The sequence below is a fragment of the Aquarana catesbeiana genome, linkage group LG02 (assembly GCF_042186555.1).
Source record: "Aquarana catesbeiana isolate 2022-GZ linkage group LG02, ASM4218655v1, whole genome shotgun sequence".
Lineage (NCBI taxonomy): Eukaryota > Metazoa > Chordata > Amphibia > Anura > Ranidae > Aquarana > Aquarana catesbeiana.
The window spans coordinates 269,729,644-269,752,106 of NC_133325.1; positions in this window are offsets into that span (position 1 = coordinate 269,729,644).

The following is a 22,463-nucleotide window of genomic DNA, read 5'->3' on the forward strand; positions in this document are numbered from 1 at the left end:
ATAATAAATATGCCCCCAATTTAGAAAAAAAATTAATTTCTTCATCAGTTTAGGCCAATATATATTCTTCTACATATTCTTGGTAAAAAAATCGCAATAAGCGTATATTGATTGGTTTGCGCAAAAGTTATAGCGTCTACAAACTATGGGAAAGATTTATGGCATTTTTATTTATTTTTTATTTTTTTCTAATAGTAATGGCAATGATCTGTGATTTTTAGCGGTACTGCGACATTGCGACGGACAGATTGGACACTCTTGACACATTTTTGGGACCATTGACATTTATACAGCGATCAGTGCTATAAAAATGCACTGATTACTGTGTAAATCACTGGTAGGGAAGGGATCTAACTGTATGGGGATAGGACTGACTGGGGGAGGAGACATATCGTTGTTCCTACTTAGTAGGAACAAATGATATGTCTCCTCTCCCCTGACAGAACAGGGATTTGTGTGTTTGCACACACAAATCCCCGTGCTGGCTCTTGGGCACGCGATCACGTGTGCATTGGGTCCCCCGCCATGCAGCGGGCACGTGCGCACGCCCTCTGGCGGCTTCCAAAGGTAAGGCCGCACCCGTACGGGGTTTCGCCCAGGAGAGCCATTGTGCAGCAGTCTATCCATGTGAGCCGGTCAGGAACCGGTTAAGGACAGTTTCAATTAAAGAGAATGATGCACTATTGTGTCCTTAATGCTTGCGGTCTATTCTTAATGTGTGTACTGTTGGGGCAAACCACTAGTGGAACTGCCCCAATTGCAGCACACGCAGCTGCAACAGGGCCCGAGCCAGAGGAAGCCCAATCAGGGCTCCAGGGTTGGGAAGCATTGAACAGTTACACTGGGTGACCCAACCCTATTCTGACTTCCACCAGTGTGGGGTCCACACAGGATTTGACAGCTCACCTGATCATCAATGTCACATCTAAACATAGAAGTAAACCGAGGAAATCTTCCATTCCTTTCATCTGACAGATGACATTTATTTCAGAGCGCGGCGAGGAAGTGAGTAGTGGAGGAGTTCCTCTGTTCGTTTCTATGTTTACAAATGACATCAGCAATCGGGTGAGCTGCCAGACCCTGCTGGGTGCCTACGCTGATTTAGGTGTTGATTGAGTATGGTGACTCAGTATAACTGTTCATCCAATGTTTAGGTGAGCCAGACCGTCTGTTCCGTCTTGTATTATTTTCCCCTGACTTTTCATCCTATCCTTTAATGCATTGATTTTGTGAATTGACCACAGTGTCTGTTAATTTTGTTCAAATATATCTGGGCTATTGATCAACTTTATTTATTAATGTCTCTTGTTCAGATATTTGCATTAACCCCTTAGTGACAAAGATTATTCCATAATGCTAAACCAGCATGTATTAGTGTTAGAAGTTATTAGTATTAAGAAGACATGTAATTGGCTGACAGATGTCTTTTAGAAAATGTACCAAATAAAGTATGCTGAAAATCTACAGAGAATAAAGTATAGCCTATAGTAAAGTAATGTATAATCTATAGATGAAAATGTTATATATAAATGTATTGGCTTGAAGCAGAACCTCACCAAAAATGGAAGTTCTGCTCTAATGTCTCCTCCTTTGCATTTTAAACTTTGGGGTGGGGTGGGTACCTTATTTTGACAGGTACCTGCTCCCTCACTTCAAGCCATATCGCCGTGATCCAAGCAGAAGTTCGGCCCCCTCCTTCCCACATCACAGTTTTCAGAAGACTGCAGGACCATTCACAAAGCGCAGCGTGGTTGGAAGCCAGCTGTGAAGCAGCTAGGCTTCACCTCAGGTTTCCCTTAGTCAAGATGCCGGCACCTGAACGCAAAGCTGATTGAGGAATTGACTCGGATGAGGACATCACTGGATCCAGGGTCAGGTAAGTGTCTTTATATTAAGTCAGCAGCTACAGTATTTGTAGCTGTTGACTTAATTTTTGGGGGGCAGATTGAAGCTCCTTTTTAAGCAGTTGTTGGGCTTTACATTTTAAGCATGTGTGCTAGTGTAAAAAAGTGCTTATTCTGCTTTGCCTCCTTACGTATGCTATGATGTACATTCCTTTTTCTGCACAGCTTCAATTAGAAAACTATACTGTATGTTTCCTCCTACGCAACACCTTATTCCATATACTATGCTGTACGTTCCTATTCCCACCTCGTCATTTCGTATGCCATGATTTACATTCCCAATTCTGCAACACTTTTGGGCACTGTGATTTCTAGTTATGCCCCTGGGGCCTACTGTGCACATACTGGAGATCTGATTTGATTAGCTCTCCTCTCTGCAAAACTGTCCTTTGACCTGCACCCATGCCTGTCACTTGTGGCTGCAGCTCAAATTAGATCTGCATATGTTGGCACTGAACCTGCTTTCTGAAGGTGCAGCGACAACAATTAGCTGATCAAGTATTATATGGTTTAATAAATACCTTTTAATATTTGGAATTGTTTGTGGAGATTAGTGGGGAAAAGCCACCACTGGATGTGAAGGATAACCAGACTTTCCCTCATCAGTCCCCACAAACAATTACTAACCATAAAAAGGCATTTATGAAACCTAGTAAAACCAAGTAATAGAATGCAGTCCAAAGGTATGAAGGAAATGAAGGGCACAGGCGTTTATTTGGAAAAAATAAATGCCCAGCACTGGCACTGATCGCATATAACCACTGATACAAGTGGTTACATACAAAGAGTGCCTCTGCCCGAGCCTGAACACAGATGATTTGCATCCAAGGTCGCCAGCTCTGGCCGCATACATGCTGGACGCTGCTAAGCACCCAGTGTGTATGCAACCAAAGCATTGAGTGGTGTAAAAGAGTCTCGAGGAAAGGGACTCTATTTAAGATTTTGCACACAAGTCCAATGAATAAATAGATGATTGGTTGTCATGTCATACAGTACACCCTTTGAAGAAACCTTAGCAAAAATTAGGCTTCTGTGGAATGATGTGTTACTAGCTAAAGTCAGACTTTAGGTTACTCCAAATTAATCCTCAGTGCTTTAATTCATTGAGCTTTTACTTTGATGAAAAGTCTTTTTTTATTTTGAAGCTTTTGCCACTTTTGTTGAATGAGTAGAGCCAGGTTTACCTTTAAGGCTCCATGCACAATAGCATTTTTTTAAGCTCCTAGAAGCTATTAGCATTTTTTTCTGCTCCTAGAAGCTAAATAGTCTTATCCTATGTGTCCATGCACACTACTTTAGGCCATTAGTGTTTCTTGAGCTTCAGCATCTAGGAGCAGAAAAAAAATAGTTTTAGAGTTTCTTGGAGCGTTTTTCCAGCAGAAACGTTCTTAATAGCATTTTTTTTTTGCTTTTTTTTTTCCTTTTACTGCAAAAAAGCTAATAAAACACTAACGCTCCTAAACCCTCCTAAAATTCTGCTAAAACGATACTACTAAGTTATTCCCAGCATTTTTTATAGCGTTTTTTTAGCATGGATCATTCATTAATTAGATTACTTTATTTTCATGGGTCCAGCGGATTCTTATAACTGTTTACATTTTTTTTAAATATACATTTTTTTAAATTTGTAATTGTTTTTGTAATTTCCTAGCTAAAGATAAAACAGTCTTTCCTGCTACTAATGTGGCAACATCGATACTACTAATTTGGAATTTGGACTCCCTTTTAAAATGGTAAATAATAAATTATTACTCCACTATTTTATTAGAGGAAGATAAAACTTAAAGGAGAAGTAGGGCCAAAGCTTTTTTGGCCCTACGTCCCCTGGGGCACTTAATTCTGCACTTCCGTCACCCATATTCAGCCGATAGTGGGCTGAAGCCCACTGTCGGCTGACGTCAGCCGGTCCAGGTGCTGGAGAGATCCTGACTTTAATGTTGGGATATACCCAGAAGCCTGACTGGCAGATGGCTCAGCCTCTAAGTGTACTGCTGAGTGCCTGAGCCAGTTGCTCCTGCCCCCACCACAGTCCAGCACTTCAGTGAGCACTGGAGGGGCAGAGCAGAGAACCAGTGACTGACAGTCATTGGCTCTCTGCTCACTGAACACCCAGAACTGAGGCCTTTTAGCTTTCACTACAATAATCTTGTCAGTTTTAGATTTTTTTTCCAAGATAATTATAAATGTCAATATCAAGCCTAAAATCACAATTTTCACATGTTGGAATCAACATAACATATGGGAAGATATGATTCAGTTCAGTTATTTCCATTTCTAATCATCATCAAAATCTGGGAAGACAGTTTCAAAAGCATAGGAGTATTGTTTCGGAAAAAGAGTGTTGTCATGTACCTGTCTGTAGACTTTAGGATAACAAGGGTAACCTCTAGCACAATTCCCGTCCAAGCAAGCCTGGAAGTGGAGGCAGGGACTGCTAGGGCAGTGGAAAGGTGCAAGGGAGTTGGAGCAGCAAACTTGAGCTTGAAAGTATTGATGTCAGATGAGTAGAAGCATAAAGTCAGATCCTAAGCCAAATTCACTAACAGCTGGACAGAGAGGTACCAAATCATGTACAGAGTCCAGGTCAGAGACAGGCAAGAGTTAGCAGTGTGCTGGCAGAAGTACAAAATCAGAAGGCAGAAATTTGGTTGAGAGTCCAGTCCGAGCTCCATAACATGGAAGAGCAGAAGACATGAGCTACATAGCTGGGTTAGGAAAACAGTCAAGCAGTATTCAGGAACACAGATAACAGGAGAATATGCTGAAAGACGATCCAGAAACAATCAATAGGCCTTGAGGCACCAGGATCTGTAGTGGATGTGCATGTGCCTCCATGTGTGTGCCTTTGTATGAATGTGGCATGAAAATGAGCACAACTTCTCTGACAACTGACATGAGGTTCCCAACACTACCCTCTTTTTAAAGTGATACTAGAGTCTAATTTTTTTTTGTTAAAAATAACAAACATGTTATACTTACCTGCTCTGTGGAATGGTTTTGCACACAGCAGTAAAGATCCTTCTCTTCTCAGGTCCCTATTCGGTGCTCCTGGCCCCTCCCTCCTGTTGAGTGCCCCCACAGCAAGCAGCTTGCTATGGGGAACTCTAGCTGAGCCGCAGCTCCCTGTGGCCATTTAAACATGGAGCCCCACCCCCTTTCACACTGCTGTCTCAGCTAATGAGATGGGGAGTCCTGGACAGCCAAGTCTCTCATGCAACATTGCTGGATCCAGATGGGGCTCAGGTAAGTATTAGGGGGAGCTGAGGAGGGCTGCTGCACACAGAAGGCTTTTTATCTTAATGAATAGAATGCATTAAGATAAAAAACCTTCTGCCTTTACAACCATTTTAAGGGCAGCCTCCAGATGCCCAACTGAGTCACTTTATAAGGGTGGGTATGAAAAAAGGATTGTAACAAGGTTTGTTTTTGGTTCCCAAGAATTTTCCTCTGGCCCAGATCCTTTCTACTTAATCAAATATTGGGTTTGATCATTCAGTTTCCGACAATCTTATAATAGCCTCCGCTACAAATTCTTCTTCATCATTGATTAAATTTATCACAGTTCCTGGAGGCACTGAATCACAATCACAGAATGGATTCAACACATTGGGGTTGATTTACTGAAACTACAGAGTGCGAAATTTGGTGCAGCTGTCTATAGTAGCCAATCAGCTTCTAACTCCAGCTTGTTCAATTAAGCTTTAACAAGAGCTGCACCAGATTTCGCACTGTCCGGTTTTGGTAAATCAACCTTAATGAGTTTAGGAGGAGGAATGTAAAATACAGGATGAATTCTGAATGAATTTGAACGTTTCAGTTCATAGGCTAGTGTATTACTTTTCCTTTTAACCAAAAATGGCCCAACATATCTAGGTCCTAGTTTCTTAGAAGGAGCCAATTATAAGGTGACGATTGAGAGCTATACATGAGTGCCAGGCTTCAGATGCAGTTGTCCCCTCCTTTTCCTGTCAAAAAACTTCTTGCTCTTTTCTGTGCCTTGGTTTAGCACCTAGTTGTTGGTTTTTTTTTAAATTCCTTTATTTTGATACACAGAAGGCATAAAAATACAGTTTGGGTTACAGCAGGTCACTTAATCCATATATTCCCATTGTTAAATCATATACAGTAAAACTGTAGACCAAGATCAAGTTATCTACCAAACAAATATGGTAGCATACATGTATTCCAGCCAAAAGTATATCCTTTACAAACATATTATATCAAGGTTGCCTACAAATGGGCCTCCTTGCATAAACCTTAACCTGTTTATGAACAGTTTTGAAGTATATTATAATATTTAAACCTTTAGAGACAGAAATGTCTTTTGCTATACAGGTGCGTGTTTCTTGCTCACCTTAAAAAATATCTTCACATTATATTTGTTATCGCCGTCACCACGGCTGGATTAGTGAGTGGTCAGAACAAAAGAAACTACAGAAAAGAAAAGAGTGGGAGGTGGGGAGAAAAGCGGGGAAGGAAGGGGAGGGGAGGTGTAATGGGGTGAGAAAGGGGCAAGAAAGAAAAGGATATAAAGGCATGGTCGCGGCATCGCCCCCAACTTGGTCCCACCTGTCACGCCCCAGAGGGATGTGTACAGATATCTGTTTCAGTGGGGTCCATGGGGTTATTCTCAGGTAGATAAGGATTGTGTCTGGGCTATGTCCTGTAAATATATGTCGGTGCCAACAAAATATCTCCAGGGTCTCCATTTTTCCATAAATTGTTCCTCTTTGTTTTTTAGGGTTGCCGTCAGTTCCTCCATACGTAAAATACAGTTAACTTTTGAGTACCACATGACCCTGGTCGGAGGTAGGGGATTCCGCCAGAGTGCCGGAATGCATGTTTTTGCTGCGTTCAGGAGTTGCATTGTCAATGTTTTCTTGTACTTTTGAATCGGTCTCGTGGTCAGGTGTAGGAGGCATGCTGCCGGGTTATCCCTGAGATCGACCGAGGTCAGACTTTGGATTGTTGAAGTCACCCCCTCCCAGAAGGGTCTCAGGAGTGGGCACGACCAAAAGACGTGAAGCATACTTCCTGCTTCCCTGTCACACCTCCAACACCTATCCGACAGCGACGGGTTCATTTTGTGTAACACGTATGGGACTCTGTACCACCTGGTCAGGATTTTGTATCCCGCTTCTTGGTAATGACTCGCAATCGATGACTTGTGTGCCAACACCAAGACCCTCTCTCTTTGCTGGGTGGTGAGCTGAGTCCCCAGGTCCCTTTCCCATTTCAGGAGGAACTCTGGAGTTGAGTCCTCCCCTTGTCTCGTAAGGATACTGTATAAGAATGACAGTGTGTGTCTTATAGGTTCCCCCGATTTGCAGAGAGATTCCAGAGGAGTGTGACTACGGGGGACATAGGGTATTTTCTGGAGGGTCTTCAGGTAGTGTCTAAGTTGAAGAGTACTGAGACTGTCTAATGGAGGGTCAATGAGTCTGGAGAGGGTGGAGGCGGTTGGGAGTTCTTCCTGGGGCCAAATCTCGCCCAGGGACTGTTTTTCACAACTCGCCAATTGTCTCAATCTGCGGCTTGTGAGTCCGGGGGAGAAGTCCGGGTTACCTATAATAGGAGTCATGGGGGAGGGCAACGGTGACACGTCTGTGGTCCGGAATACTTTCCTCGCCACCTGTAGGGTGGCGCCTATTAGCGGGTGTGATTTCATGTCTGCCGCCAGAGTTGACATTAGCCACGGGGATGGAAGTAAGGGCAAAGAGGAGTCTTCAATTTCCATTTCTACCCATTGTTTGGAGTCTCTGTTGCAGTGCCAGTCAGCGATCCTGGCCAAATGAACCGCTTGGTAATATCGAAAGATGTCCGGGAGACCAATGCCCCCCTTTTCTTTGGGTTTAGTCAGTGTTTGCATTTTTGTTCTGGGGGATTTATGAGACCAGATAAACTCTCTGATGATAAACTGGATTTGCTTAAAGAAGGTAGTTGGTAACTGGATCGGTAATGTTTGAAGTATATATAAAATCCGGGGTAGGGCCGTCATTTTCAGGGCGTTACAACGTCCAAACCAGGTCAAGGTAAGTTTGTGCCACGTCTGGAGATCTATCTTAAGTCTTTGAAGTAGGGGTGCGAAGTTGCTGGTATACAAGTGTGCCAAGTCTGGGGTGATGTCCACCCCCAGGTAGCGGATAGATTTCTCCGCCCATCTAAAGGGGAAAGATTTGCTCATGTTTGTTGCTACCTTAGCTGGTAATGTGATATTCAACACCGCGAACTTGGCACAATTGACTTTGAAGTTTGATGTTTCCCCATATAACCGAAGAGCTGACAAAATGTTGGGCAGAGTGATCTGTGGGTTGGAGACAAAGAAGATCAGGTCGTCGGCGAAGGCCGCGATTTTATGATGACCCGAGGGCTTTGCAATTCCCGTTATATTGGGGTTCCTTCGGATGCTACACATGAACGGCTCGAGGGTCAGAATGAAAATTAGTGGGGACAGGGGGCACCCCTGTCTCGTCCCATTTGAAATGTCAAAGAATTCCGAACGCCACTCATTGACCCGTACCGCCGCCGAGGGAGTCGAGTACAAAGATGATATCCAGCCTCTCATGTTTGGGCCCATACCAATATGTTCCAGGGTGGCCCGCATAAAATGCCAGGCCACCCTATCGAAAGCCTTTTCCGCGTCCGTGGAGAGGAGCAGAAAAGGCTTTTTGACTGATCTCGCTTCATGTATGAGATTGAGAACTCTAATGGTGTTGTCTCTCGACTCCCTCAGCGGCACAAACCCTGCCTGGTCTAGGTGGACCAGGTGTGGGATATGTGGCAGGATTCTGTTAGCCAGGATTTTGGAAAATAATTTCAGATCCACGTTAAGCAATGCAATCGGGCGATAATTACAGCAGTAGTTGGGATCCTTCCCTTCTTTTGGGATCAGGGATATAAATGCCCTTAGTGAGTCTACCATGTTAGTACTGCCCTCCTTTAATGTGTTGTACGCTTTCAGAAAATGTGGCGATAGGTTAGGCCCAAAAGTCTGGTAGTAGGTCAGGGTGAAGCCGTCTGGCCCCGGTGCCTTCCTGGGCTTCGTTTGTGCCAGGGCTAGCGATAGTTCTTCCTGAGTAATGTCCGCTTCAAAGGCATCACTTATATCAGTTGGTAAAGTAGGCATACCCGAGGACCCGACGTATTCATCCGCTGACCTCTCCTTCTCCGCCAATAATCCAACAGGTTCCCCCTTGTGCAAATTGTATAATTGTTGGTAGTACTCAACAAATTCGCTGGCTATATCCCTGGAGGTATGGACCTTTGCCCCCTGTGAGGTCACTATAGATGGAATGTAAGTGCGCTGTCTCGGGCCACGAAGGAGTCTGGCCAACATGGTACCTGGCTTATTGGAGAATTCAAACATAGATCTTCTGGCCCAAGCCAGATTCTGTAGCGTTTTAGAGTACAAAAGGTCCTTCAAATCACCCCTAGCCTTCAATAAAGCCTTGAGGTGTGTTTCGGCCAAAGACTTCTTGTGTAGCAGCTCGAGAGACCGCACCTGGGATATCAAAAGATCGATCTGTTTGGTTCTTTCCCTTTTTTTTGCAGCCCCTATCCTAATTAGTTCACCCCTTATTACACATTTATGGGCCTCCCATATTGTCATTGCGGACATCAAGGGGTCTGTGTTTTCTGAGAAATAATTGGTTAGTGCCCTACTTATCTCTGTACGTACTTCAGGGATTTGTAACAATGACTCGTTTAGTTTCCATGTTGGGGGGGATCTGAGTTCCGTGTCCCAGCATATGGTTACATGCGTGGGAGCATGGTCAGATAGGGAAATGTAATCAATTTGGGATGAAGTAACATAAGGGAGGTCTTTATGCTGGATCTGGAAGAAGTCTATCCTGGAGTATGTTCCATGCACCACAGAGAAGTAGGTATAGTCCCTCTCCTTCGGGTGCATGATCCTCCAGGGATCCACCAACTGCAGGCCAATCAATTCCTGTTTGAGTTTTTTCAGGTAGGCGAAGGACAAGTGAGACGCTCCTCTCGAAACGTCAAGAAGAGGCTCAGGGGCAAAATTAAAATCACCGCCCATCAGAAACAAACCCTCTCGGAATTCTAGGATTAAGGGGATAAGTGATCGCAAGAAGGACAGGTGGTCAGAATTTGGGAAATAGACGTTGACCAGGGTCACTGTGGTATTTCTGATTTTGCCTTTTAAGAGCAGGTAGCGCCCAAGTGGGTCCGCTCTCTCCTCCAACAGTGTCCACAGCAAAGATCTGGCTATCAATATGCTAACCCCCTTCGATTTTGACAAAGGGGAGGGAGCGTGGTACACATTGGGAAAATCCCTGTTGCGAAGTCTGGGAACTGCCGACTGTTTGAAATGCGTTTCTTGAATGAATGCCACCTGCGAGCGTGTTTTTTTCAGGTTTGAGAGTAATCTGGAGCGTTTTTCCGGTGTCGCCAGACCCCGGACGTTGAGGGAGGTAAATTTTATCTCTCCTCGTGTGCGCGAACCCGAGGGAATTCCCGGGGGGGCCATGCCGCGTACCAATACCAAGCAAAAAATATATATAAAACAAAAAAATTGCTCAGAGAGATATAAGGGGGGGGGGGGGGGGGGGGTCGAGAAGGCAGAGGAGGAGTATTGGGGAGGACTGGGAGAGAGAGAAGGGAAGAAGGAAGTGAAGCTAAGAGAAGAGGAAGAAAAATACTAGGAAGGACAAATAAATTATCCAACTGTTGCTATACTAAGCCTTGCGCACGTATGCGCTACCTATTAGTGGGAGTGGAAGACTAGTCTCTGCGACACAGCGGGAGACGTGTCGACAGGAGAGAACCGGTATAATAATAGATATCAAACTATTACCGCTATAAACGGAACATAAAATAATAAAAAGACTAAGAACAACTCTCTATTGCTATGTGTAGAACCTTCAGGCCGCGTGTATGTAAACCCCTGTAGAGCAGTTCACATAAACGCACAGTGGAACACATACACCAACTTTCTGTCCGCCACCTAGCTATCCTAGTGAACTCAAATGTCAAGTATCAGAACAGTAATAAGCTATACACAATTCCGTGTCTTTGGAATCAGGACACCCCCAGCGCCGCCACCCCATGTCCCCAACAAAAAATGAAGGAGAAACGTTAAACGGAGGGTAACAAAAATGCCCCCTTTAGGAGTGCGGAGACATGGGGGGGGGGGGCACCGCGAAAAGGCCCCAACAGCATTTAGGGTCTAAACAACCATTTTAGGCATTACATCTCTGCACCAAGGGGCAAGGCATCCCAGTAACATACATACATAATAAGCCCCTAAACTATACATGACCCACTCACGGAACCGTGTGGATATGTTATGAGCTCAAGGAGGACAGTCTAATCAAGATTCCGGTGAGATGAGATTGTCTCTCGGGGATATCCTGGATCTTGAGCGCCATTGTCGTCTGCTGGGTCTTTGGGGTCTTGGAGATGCAGAACGTGGGTTGTTGAATGTAGTTGGGAAGTCCAGCCAGTTGGGTATAGAGAAACCGGGGATCGCCAAGAAACCAAACAGGTCAGGAAGCTGGTCCGGCCATCGCAGCACGAAAGAGTTGTTCCCTTTCAGGACGATCAAGTGAAAGGGGTGTCCCCATCTGTATGTGGCACCTGCTGTTCTGATTGCTTCCAGTAATGGTCGTAGTTGGCCTCTCATACGCAGGGTGAGTCGCGATAAATCTGGGAAGAGTTGCACAGAAGCACCATCAAAGTCCAAGGGGCCTTGGGTCCATGCCCTTTGTAGAATTTCTTCCTTAATTGTGTAATAATGGACTCTCGCCAATACATTTCTCGGCGCGGGATCATCTCCTCTCCTAGGACCCTGTACTCGGTGCACACGATCTAGTTCCAACTCATCTGTAGGTGGTTTGTCCAGCAATCGATTAAATATGGCCACTATCGTAGCTCTAAGATCACCTCCTGATGTGGCTTCTGGCAAGCCGCGCACCCTGATGTTGTTTCTCCTGCTGTGATTTTCGCCATCATCTATGGAAAGTTGCATCAGGATTAGGCGCTTTTTATAATCAACATGAGCCCTTTCCATGGCTGACATTCTGGACTCCAGGTGGGAAGTGGATGTCTCCACCTCAGATACCCTAGAGTCCACCGTATCTATCCTCTGCTTAAGGTCATGGATTTCTTTAGAAAGGGTATTCACAATAGTGGCTGCGGAGTCAGAAATGTCTTTTTTAGTAGGGAGAAGGGCGATCAGCTCTTTCCAGCCTTCAGGTAGTGCTGGCCCCTGTGTGTTGGCAGATTGTACAGTCTGAGCAAATGAGCAACTATCTATCCCCGGAATTTCCGGGGATAGGATCGGGGAGTCCGGTCTGTTATGGAGAGACCCGTTACCTTGAGAGGCACTGGGGAGCCCCTTGCCCGTCTTTTTGAGCGATGGTGTGCCTGTGTTGTTGTTGCGCGGCGGCGCCATCTTGGATTCCGGGGCCTGTGACGGAGCGGCCGAATTCCGCAAAAAATAAGCTGCAATGTCCGCGGTTTTGTTGGCTGCGGGTGATCCCGGAGGTCTGTCCGTCATGGACATGTAGTTGTTTACCCGGTAGGTCTACTAGAACCGGTTCCCAGCCTGTACGAGGCACGGAGCTCCCAGAAGAAGCAGCCTCACAGCGCCATTGCCAAGCCACGTCCTCAGTATCCTAGTTGTTGGTTTTAAAGAAAAGCTGAGAAACACTCGGAAGGAGGAATAAGTCAACAATAAAGTCCACTACGATTGTAACCCAAGGCCTCTCAGGAATGGGAAGTGACCTTTATAATTGTTTTTGCTGCCTTTGTTTCAGATGCAGGTTACACAGGCATTGACATATTTCTTGTAATCTGCTGCCAAGTACAGCCATCAAAAGTGCTGTTGAACAAAGTCCATGGTTTTACATCCCACAAAGTGACCAGTCAGGGGTCTTGAGAAACTTTCAGGATGGCAGTGTGCAGGTTCTTGGGTATGAAGATTTTACTTTCTTGCCAGTAGAGATCATCCTTTTCTTGCAAATGTAAGCCTTTGGGCTTCCAGTGATGCTTGCTGATTCTGCAACATCAAGTCAGATTGCATCAGCAGGAAGTTCCCAGCTTGTAAAATGGTATCTGTTTACAATGGAACTTCCAATTCACATATGGGCTAAAGCATCCAGTTTCCCATTCTTAGTTCCAGGCATGTAAGTAATCTGGATATTAAAACAAAAAAAGAAGAGTGCCCATCTTGCTTGACAAGGTCCTTGACATTTTGCAAATCTGAGGTATTCCAGGTCCGTGAAAATCAAAATTGAATGTGAGAGCGCCAGACCCGGACTGGCAAACCAGGCATTTGTCCGGTGGGCCGGGGCCCCTCCAGCTGCATATCCTAAGAAGAGCTGCCTGTTGCACAGTGGTAGGCAAGCAGCGACTGCAGTCCAGATAGGGCTAACACAGACCGCGGCTGCCGATCATCTCCCGCTATGTCGTCATGCCTAAAGTAGGGGATGTGCAGAAGAAGGCAGGAGAGATGGCTCCTGTGACACACAGGAAGCACCTGCAGAAGAGAAACACCTCACAGGCTGGCCGCTGGAGATATACCTGCACTCAAAGGACAACAGCCCTCTTCTCTAACATCAGTCGGCACATCGTGACAGCTGCACAGGGAGGAAGGTGAGTATGCTGAACCCTAAACTGATCCAGTGTGTGTTATAGTCAAAGTCTCATTCTGTAGCAGTGTGGAAAGGGGCTGGTCTGGGGTTGTCTCTTTGCTGATCTGAGGCAGTCTCTTTGCTGATCTGGAGTTGTCTCCTTACTGGTCTTGGGCTGTCTCTTTGCTGGATTGAGGCTGTCTCTTTGCTGGTCTGGGGCTGTCTTTTTGCTGGACTGAGGCTGTCTCTTTTCTGGTCTGAGGCTCTTTGTTGATCTGGGGCTGTCTCTTTGCTGAACTAAGGCTGTCGCTTTGCTGGTCTAGGGGTGTCTCTTTGCTGGACTGAGGCTGTCTCTTTGCTGGTCTGGGACTGTCTCTTTGCTGGTCTGGGGCTGTCTCTTTGCTGGACTGAGGCTGTCTCTTTGCTGGTCTGGGGCTGTCTCTTTGCAAGATTGAGGCTGTCTCTTTGCTGATCTGGGGTTGGCTCCTTACTGGTCTTGGGCTGTCTCTTTGCTGGGCTGGGGCTGTCTTTTTGCTGGTCTGGGACTGTCTTTTTGCTGGTCTGGGACTGTCTTTTTGCTGGTCTGGGGCTGTCTCTTTGCTTTTCTGGGGCTATCTCTTTGCTGGACTGAGGCTGTCTCTTTGCTGGGCTGAGGCTGCCATTTTGCTGGTCTGGGGCTGTCTCTTTGCCAGACTGAGGCTGTCTCTTTGCTGGTCCTGGGCTGTCTCTTTGCTGGTCTGGGCTGTCTCTTTGCTATATGGGGCTGTCTTTTTGCTGGATGGGCATGTCTCTCAGGATGAATATCCTGTCACTTACCTCTCCCGCCAACGCCTGCCCCCCATCTCTGCCCTTACCCCCCCAGGGATCAGGCTGCACTGTCTAAAATGCCCAGGCCTATTTTTTTGTCCCAGTCTGGGCCTGGAGAACGCCACTCTTCTAGCGCTTTTATTTCCAGAAGCTCTTGATCCCACTCATCATAATTTTTCTCTGATGTACTCAGTTTGTTGGAGAAAAACACTACTGAAAGCATCAGAGATTAAGGCTCTTGACCTAATTACATAGTTGGTAAGGTTTAAAAAAGACACCAGTCCATCCAGCTCAACCCGAGAGTGTGTGTGTCTCTGCTTTTTTCAATATTCCTATACATTTGAAAGTATATAATTAAATTATATGTGATCTTGCGCATAAATCTCAGTTAGCAGTGAATGGTTGAGAAAGGTGCTAAAAATAATCATGTGTGCAGCACAATCACCAACCAATATTAAAACTTTGGTTGGTGATTGTGCCGCACACACGATTATTTTTAGCACCTTTCTCAACCATTCACTGCTAACTGAGATTTATGCGCAAGATCACATATAATTTAATTATATACTTTCTACTGTATTTAGGTCTCAGTCTCCTACATTACTTTTGAACAGTGTTGGCTACTCCCGGGTGTCATAATATTCTTCCCCTCTTCTCATTGTTGGGTGGGTTTTATGTTATATTAATTTTTATCTGTGCACTTTTTTCCGGGTGCCCTGCAGGAACTGGTGGCTTTTTTCTTTGCCTTTTTTCTTTTTTCTACCCCCCCCCCCATCTCCCTTACTTCCCCTATCCCTGTCTCCTCCCCCCCTTTCTCCTCTCTCTTCCCTCCCCTCCCTCTCCTCCTTCCATTTCCCCTTCCTTCCTCCCTTTCCTTCTTCCCTTCCTTTCCTTCCCTTCCCTCTCCAGTTTCCCCTTCCCCCCCTTCTCCCTACTTTTTCTCTTTTTTTTTCTTTTTTCTCTTTTTTCTTAATCTTCTTTCTCTTCTCCTTTTTCTCCTCCTGCCCTGCTTCCATACACAGTGTTTTTGTGTCTCAGCAACATTTTTCAACCCTCTTGGTTCCCAAACCAATTTATACTCTTTATATATCTTTTACCCGTAGTCCGTCCCATTAGCCCCCCGTGTCCGCCCCCAGGGGGAACACCCATCCTGGGTGTCTCAGAATTGCTGTTCTTTGCACATTGGGGCAGTTATTGGTGAGTCTCGCTATACAGTGTGCAAATACTCCAATACTATCATGTATTACAATGCATTATTGTTTTATTGCACTTTATGATTGTAACCTTGATTATATAGGTATTGGTATTGAATTTATTCTTTTCCTCAGTCTTCACGAGTGAATCGGGGGGCTTCAGTAACCAAAACTGCAGTGTTTATCCTCATGACACAACACAGGAAGCACCTCCATGGTTAACAGAGGACAGAATTAAAATTAGACTTGAGAAACTTAACATTAATAAATCACCGGGACCAGATGGCTTGCATCCGAGGGTACTTAGGGAACTCAGTCAAGTGATTGCCAGACCGTTGTTCCTAATTTTTACAGATAGTCTACTGACTGGAATTGTACCAGCTGATTGGAGAAAAGCCAATGTAGCACCAATATTTAAAAAGGGCCCAAAATACATCCCTGGGAATTACAGACCAGTTAGCCTAACATCAATAGTATGTAAACTCTTGGAGGGGATGATAAGGGACTATATACAAGATTTTAGTAATAAGAACAGTATCATTAGCAGTAATCAGCATGGATTCATGAAGAATTGTTCTTGCCAAACCAATCTTTTAACCTTCTATGAGGAGGTGAGTTGCCATCTAGATAAAGGAATGCCTGTAAACGTGGTGTATCTGGATTTTGAAAAAGCATTTGACACAGTTCCCCATAAACATTTACTGTACAAAATAAGGTCCGTTGGCATGGACCATAGGGTGAGTACATGGATTGAAAACTGGCTACAAGGGAGAGTTCAGAGGGTGGTGATAAATGGGGAGTACTCAGAATGGTCAGGGGTGGGTAGTGGGGTTCCCCAGGGTTCTGTGCTGGGACCAATCCTATTTAATTTGTTCATAAACGATCTGGAGTATGGGATAAACAGTTCAATCTCTGTATTTGCAGACGATACTAAGCTAAGCAGGGCAATAACTTCTCCGCAGGATGTGGAAACCTTGCAAAAAGACCTGAACAAATTAATGGGGTGGGCGACAACATGGCAAATGAGGTTCAATGTAGAAAAATGTAAAATAATGCATTTGGGTGGCAAAAATATGAATGCAATCTATACGCTGGGGGGAGAACCTCTGGGGGAATCTAGGATGGAAAAGGACCTGGGGGTCCTAGTAGATGATAGGCTCAGCAATGGCATGCAATGCAAAGCTGCTGCTAACAAAGCAAACAGAATATTGGCATGCATTAAAAGGGGGATCAACTCCAGAGATAAAACGATAATTTTCCCACTCTACAATGCTCTGGTCCGGCCGACCTGGAGTATTCTGTCCAGTTCTGGGCACCAGTCCTCAGGAAGGATGTACTGGAAATGGAGCGAGTACAAAGAAGGGCAACAAAGCTAATAAAGGGTCTGGAGGATCTTAGTTATGAGGAAAGGTTGCGAGCACTGAACTTATTCTCTCTGGAGAAGAGACGCTTGAGAGGGGATATGATTTCAATTTACAAATACCGTACTGGTGACCCCACAATAGGGATAAAACTTTTTTGCAGAAGAGAGTTTAACAAGACTCGTGGCCACTCATTAAAATTAGAAGAAAAGCGGTTTAACCTTAAACTACGTAGAGCAGTGGTTCTCAACTCCAGTCCTCGGGACCCACCAACAGGCCAGATTTTAAGTATTACCTTGGGGAGTTGCAGACTAGAATACTGCAATCACTGAGCAGCAAATGATATCACCTGTGATGTATTTCAGCTATCTTGCAAACCTGGCCTGTTGGTGGGTCCTGAGGACTGGAGTTGAGAACCACTGACGTAGAGGGTTCTTTACTGTAAGAGCGGCAAGGATGTGGAATTCCCTTCCACAGGCGGTGGTCTCAGCGGGGAGCATTGATAGCTTCAAGAAACTATTAGATAAGCACCTGAATGACCGCAAAATACAGGGATATATAATGTAATACTGACACATAATCACACACATAGGTTGGACTTGATGGACTTGTGTCTTTTTTCAACCTCACCTACTATGTAACTATGTAACTATATACTTTTTTAGATGTTATGATTGGAGGCCTCCTGAGGAAGCAGCATTGGCCGCGAAACTGTTGAGGCCAACGTCCTTTTCTACATCAGTGTGCCTCCACCTACACATGGGGGTTTTATTTACTGTTATTTTAATGTGTGCTTAATTGTCTACTTTGTAACTACCTTCAAGTTGTTCTTGTTGTAAATTGTATATTATAATTTTTTGTAATTTAAATAAATTGAAATTTTTATCTAAGTCTTACTCTCTACCTGGGTACCGCAATAGTCCATCAATTTTCTTTTGGGGAGTTAGGGCTTTCTTGGAGTAGCCCTTGCCATACTCTCCTCATCCCTCCTAGTATACCATTATAGGATGATGGTACCCTCTATGATATCCCTTGTCAAGCTTTTGTGGCAATACCCTTCTATTTACTGGACTGAGGATGTCTCTTTGCTGGTCTGAGGCTGTCTCTTTGCTGGACTGGGCTGTCTTTTTGCTGGACTGAGGCTGTCTCTTTGCTGGTCTGGGGCTGACTCTTTGCTGGACTGAGGCTGTCTCTTTGCTGGTCTGGGGCTGACTCTTTGCTGGACTGAGGCTGTCTCTTTGCTGGTCTGGGGCTGACTCTTTGCTGGACTGAGGCTGTCTCTTTGCTGGTCTGGGGCTGTCTCTTTGCTGGACTGAGGCTGTCTCTTTGCTGGTCTGGGGCTGTCTCTTTGCCAGACCGAGGCTGTCTCTTTGTTGGTCTGGGGCTGTCTCTTTGCTGATCTGGAGCTGTCTCTTTGCTATATGGCGCTGTTTTTTTGCTGGATGGGCATGTCTCTCAGGATGAATATCCCATCACTTACCACTCCTGCCAACACCTGCCCCCCATCTCTGCCCTTACCCCCCCAGGGATCGGGCTGCCCTTTCTAAAATGCCCAGGTCTATTTTTCTGTCCCAGTCTGGGCCTGGGGAACGCCACTCTTCTAGCGCTTTTATTTGCAGAAGCTCTTGATCCCCCTCATCATAATTTTTCTCTAATGTACTCAGTTTGTTGGAGAAAAACACTAATGAAAGCATCAGAGATTAAGGCCCTTGACCTAATTACATAGTTGGTAAGGTTTAAAAAAGACACCAGTCCATCCAGCTCAACCCGAGAGTGTGTGTGTCTCTACGTTTTTCAATATCCCTATACATTTGAAAGTATATAATTAAATTATAAGTGCAATCTCAGTTAGCAGTGAATGGTTGAGAAAGGTGCTAAAAATAATCGTGTGTGCGGCACAATCACCAACTAATAATAAAACTTTGGTTGGTGATTGTGCCGCACACACGATTATTTTTAGCACCTTTCTCAACCATTCACTGCTAACTGAGATTTATGCGCAAGATCACATATAATTTAATTATATACTTTCTACTGTATTTAGGTGACTAGTGATCACTATATTGATTTTGCAGCATCTCCACGTTCTTTGTATATATATTTTTTATTCACTTCAGATATATAGCAGCGCAGAGGTCCCTTATCTTTATTTATCCCTATACATTTGTATTTGCAAACAAAATATCTAAAACTTTTTTAAACGTATTTACACTCTTCACTGACACCACCAACTGTGAAAGGGAGTTCAACGTCCTTACTGCTATAACAGTAAAGAACCTTTTTACATTGAATCGCTTCTCAGCAAGCTTCAATATGTGGCCACATGTCTTTTTAGAGACATAAGATTAAGGCTGGGTTCACACTGTAGCACGGAGTGGCTCACAGCAGGGGTCCGGTGCGTCCCTGTTCTCCATGTCAGGTCTAATATTGGCTGAATTCGGACCTGAAATGGACCAGAAGACGCACAGGACCCCTGTGCAATTCGCACCACAGCCGCTCCGGAGATGTGTGAACCGGCTCCATTGAGAGCCGGTCACAATCTCCTAACATTTAGTGTGAACCCAGCCTAAAAAGATTCCTCCTAATGTAGAGTCACCTTTTAAGAATTTGTATATCGCTATCATATCCCTCTCCTAAGCTCCCTTCTCTAGGGAGAATAATTTTAATGTTTGTAATCATTCTTCATAACCGAGGTCCTCCAGACCCCTTATTAGCTTTGTTGTCCTTCTCTGGACTCAGTCTAGTTTAAGGACATCCTCCCTGAAGTTTGATGACCAGATCTGAACTAGAGTTTTGTAAAATGGTAGAATTATAATTTTATCTCTTGAGTAAATACCCTTTTTAAAGCATGCTAGTAGTCTGCTGGCCTTGCTTGCTGCAGCTTGGCATTGCATGCTATTGCTGAGTCTGTCATATACTAGGACCGCAAGATCCTTTTCCAATCCTTGATTCCCCCAGAGGTTCTCTCCCAATGTGTAACTTGCATACATATTTTCTACACTACACTTCATCTGCCATATAGCTGTCCAACTCGCTATTTTAAATCCGGTGTCGGACATACCTTGCTTTAGAATGCATCTGGCTGCTATCCCTCCCTAATTTGTTATGCTGTTGCCACGTCCCCTCCCCAGAAGCAGGGGGAAAGCCAAGCTACACTATAGAAAAGAAAAGGTTTTTCTCCCAAGGGCCTATACACAGCTCAACAAATTGATTACGAGTTTGTAAAAAATATTGCTTTATTCATATATAAAAAAATTCTAACTTTACATAGTATTATCAAAAAAAATATGTCGAAGAACAAAGAATGAAATAAGAGAGAACCATATACATTTAAAAGGATAACAACATGAGCTCTCATGTACAATATTCTAATGGATATCCAAAATACCACAATAACTATGTACAATTCACCACTGTGGATTGCCATATGGGGTGTCCCCAACGCGTTTCAATCTCTATTGGATATAAATGATCTTCTTCAGGGGGAAAAAATGTGGGCATCTATAATGTATCAAATACATGCCATTAGCATTCAATATCATTTAACTTGCTTTATTTACATTTGTAACAACCTGTATATACAGGAAACTAAGGTATTATATTGAATCCTACCTTAGATAGAAAACCAAATATTATAAACCAGAGTATATTTTAAAATCATTACAGCTGGATTTTCCACGAGGATCACCCAAATGAGCGACCCCTGTACCCCTGCACACCTAATTTATACATGTGACCTCTTGTAGGCAGATTTGGGCCACCTGTGTGTCTGGTTTTCCATCTAAGGTAGGATTCAATATAATACCTTAGTTTCCTATATATACAGGTTGTTACAAATGTAAATAAAGCAAGTTAAATGATATTGAATGCTAATGGCATGTATTTGGTACATTATTGATACCCACATTTTTTTTCCACCTGAAGAAGATCGTTTATATCCAATAGAGATTGAAACGCGTTGGGGACACCCCATATGGCAATCCACAGTGGTGAATTGTACATAGTTATTGTGGTATTTTGGATATCCATTAGAATATTGTACACCAGAGCTCATGTTGTTATCCTTTTAAATATATATGGATCTCTTTTATTTCATTCTTTGTTCTTCGACATTTTTTTTGATAATACTATGTAAAGTTAGAATTTTTTTATATATTAATAAAGCAATAATTTTTTACAAACTAGTAATCAATTCTTTGAGCTGCGTACAGGCACTTGGGAGAAAAACCTTTTCTTTTCTATACAATTATTGGGCTAGCAGCATTCTGTCTATACCTAGGGAAGGTGGGTACCCAACCTAGCCAAGCTACTCTAAGCCTACAGACTGATCCCAAGCGCATGGGGTATCGGGAGATGTAGTTCAAGGCACCAGCTGTGTTATAGGGCAAAAGCTAAATTGAACTACAAATTCTGTTGGCCTGTGCAGCAGGAGGAGCCAGGGGAAGCCTCTCATAGTATATATTGATTTTCACTCAACATTTTCAATTCTCCATATAACCTTTCTCTTCACAGTTCACATTATTTTGCACCTTTTCCACATTTTACTTCTTCATCCCTCTTTAACAGCCAGAAGGATTAACTACACACACCTGCTATCCCTTAATAAGTGACTACCAATGATGCTTTTATAATCCCCGCATGCATGGGATCTCCATTCCCATGACTAAGGTTCTGGGGGGGGGGGGCAGAGCAAAAGACGTTGGTGGCGTGGCCTGGTGGGAGCCCAGGCTGAGGTTATCTCTCTTATCGGCATTTTAAAAAAAATCCCCTGCAAGACAATGGCATAATGTCTTCCTTCTGCTGTGGTTCCAGCTTCCTCTCATACAGCCGGAGCGACGATGAGTCCTCGGCTCTGGCACAGAGCTCTGAATGTACGGCAAGGTATGCTGGAGCGCATGCGCCGGCTGTTATACAGTGTGACTATCTCTTAAACACTGCAAGTTTAGGAGATATTCACTGTACCTACAAGTAAGCCTTATTACTGGTTTAAAAAAAAAGGTAAAGTTAAAAAACATGACATGACATGACATAACATGACATAACTTTAAGAAAGTTATAAAGGCTAATAGGGTGAGTCCTAATAAATATCATGAGATATGGAATTGCTGGTTACAGTCTGCAGATACGTGTTCTTGATGTTTTCAATAAAAGGTGTGGCTGAGATGCCCAGCCTTTCAGGGGTTCTTTTATTTGCCAGTGTATTACTAAGGTATTGGGCATCCAGTTTTGTAAATGTTTTTCTTTTTCTCCCTTTTTGTTTTCATTGGCCTACTTTTATATTTTTTTATTTGAATTGAATTTGTCAAATGTTTCCTCCTATAACATTTCTCTTTATGTTGGTACCTCTTTTTGAATCAGCTGATGTCACCTCTTGTATTACCTTGTTGGTTTGTGCAATGTACTGTAAGAATTACTCTTTGTACAACACATGCTCAATAAAAACTTTATTTTTATTGATAAAAAGAAATAAACAAGAGATCATAAATAATTAACAATGACCGTGCTGAAAACAAACTTTTCAGTGCCACAGGCCTTTGAAATGCTGAATGCTTCTAGCCAGTCCAGAAAACGTTTCACAGCATGCTTCCACCAGTTAAA